This window comes from Penaeus chinensis, chromosome 1 (genome assembly GCF_019202785.1).
Source record: "Penaeus chinensis breed Huanghai No. 1 chromosome 1, ASM1920278v2, whole genome shotgun sequence".
NCBI classification, from domain to species: domain Eukaryota; kingdom Metazoa; phylum Arthropoda; class Malacostraca; order Decapoda; family Penaeidae; genus Penaeus; species Penaeus chinensis.
In genome coordinates this window covers 35517250-35519749 of record NC_061819.1, presented here as the reverse complement: position 1 = coordinate 35519749, position 2500 = coordinate 35517250, and positions in this window count along the sequence as shown.

Sequence of the window (2500 nt, the reverse complement as noted above, 5' to 3'; positions counted from 1 at the left end):
AAAAAAAAAAAAGGTTAAAGGAATTCAGTTAAAAGGAAAAAAGGAAAGATTTTGTTAATTCCAGCGGCTCACTCTAGCGTAATAATATATGTAATAACAATATATTTAATATATAATATTATATATGTAATATATATAATAACATATGTAATAATGTATGTAATATATATATATATATATTATACTATATATATATTATATATATACTATATATATTTTTTATAAATATATATATTATACATATATATAATATAATATAATAAATATATATCATACATATATTAATATAATATGTATGTAATATTATATCATATATGTAATATTGTATTATATTATATCATATTATATGTGATATTGTATTATATTATATCATATTATTATATTATATTATATTATATTATATTGTATTGTATAATTATATATTATATTATATATATTATGTATTTGATATATGATATATATGTATATAGTAACAGTAATAAAGCCAATACAATAACAACATCAATAATTATAATATTAATTGTGAACAAAATAATAAAAATGGGCACAACATTTATATAGTAATAAAAAATAATATTTGCCGCCAAAGGAGAAAAGCACAATTTATTATTTATATTATTATTATTATTATCATTATTTATCATCATCATCATCAATAAATATTATTAGTGTCCCTCCAGAATGTATATATATATGTATGTGTATGTATATATATATATATATATATATATATATATATATATATATATATACACACAGTTGCGGAATTATAATCCAGTTCGCTTGCTGGTAACAACATCGATGCTAAGTTGTTTGTAACAAGGAGTGTGATTGGTAGAATATAAATGACCAACAACTGTATTAGTATATATTTTTGGAAACTACGTAAGCCATTTCATCTTTCGTTTTCTTCAAACAAGTGATAAAAAAACATGTAATATTAGCTATCATTGACTTTGTAGTGGGATATGAATATTTTTTTTAAAATGCGATTTCCTGGAATTGTTTGTTTATCGACATGGCAAAACCCATTCTTCCAACACAATAACTTATTATTATAGATGCATATTTCTTGAAAACGCTTCATTCTTTAAATATCTATGCATGGCAGCTAAATCAAATAAAGAGATTTGCAAAATCCTTGATACCTTTGCAAATGCTTCTCTTGGCGTGGATGCACCATCTAGTAGCGGTCAATCGAACTAATGAAATGACCTTTTTTTCGCTACCAAACACTGATTAAATAAACAGAAAACATGCTACATATTCTTCATTATAGAATGTGATTTGGACGCAAACCGCTTTATCATTATGAGTGTCAAAGACAATACTTGGTGATGAGTAATGAAACATAATGCATAATTCATAATTCGTTTCTGAAGTTAAAATCTCACAATTGATTTTAATAGAAATCATTAATATTTTTATTATTACCATTACTACTACTACCATTATTATTATTGTTATTATTATCATGGATGGATGGATAGGTGGATGGGTGGGGGGGTAGGTGGGTGGGAGGATGGGAGGATGGATGGATGGATGGATGGATGGGTGGATGGATGTATGCATTGAAGGATGGGTAGGTGGGTAGGTGGATGTGTGGATGGGTGGATGGATTAATGGATAGATGAAATGTGAATAGACGGATGGATAAATGAACGCTAGGATCGACTGGTGGATGGATGGATGGATGGATGCATGCATGGATGGATGGGTAGGTGGATAGGTGGATGGATTAATGTATGACTGGAACAATGCAGTGTTTATTCAGGTTTTCCATTTTATTAGTTTCTTTTCAACTTTTCCATGTATATGTTAACTTCTGGAACGACTTGGTTTACCAGCGGAAGAGGCTTATTTTTGCAGAGAAATTCTTTCAGTTTCTCTCTTTCTTTATTCTTTCTTTCTCTCTCTATTTGTGTGTGTGTGTGTGTGTATCTGCCTGTTTGTCTCTCTCTCTTTCTCACTCTTTCTGTGTGTGTATCTGCCTGTGTATTATTCCTCTCTCTCTCTCTCTCTCTCTCTCTCTCTCTCTCTCTCTCTCTCTCTGCGCGCGCGCGCACGTGTGTGTGTGTGTGTGTGTGTGTGTGTGTGTGTGTGTGTGTGTGTGTGTGTGTGTGTGTGTGTGTGTGTGTGTGTGTGTGTGTGTGTGTGTGTGTTTGACCCCATTATGCTCATATTGTCATGTCAGTACGCACTCACAGCTGAATTGAGAGGAGCGACCGTGTACAATCCCAAGACCTTGCGATTGCTTTACCTTGGAACCAGCGAGCGTCATGCGGATCGCCGATGAACAGGAGCGTCAAGGGAATTACAATTAGGCGATGGGTCACATGTTTGAGGCATAGAAAACGGAGCGGGGTTGCGTGGCCACAGAAGAAGAAAACGAGAGTTGTTAGAGCACAGCCCCTTATATCTCACAGGAGGGAGGGAGAGGGAGGGGATATGTTCTCTACCTTCTCCTACTCTAGGGAGAAGATGGGGGGAAGGGAGGGAG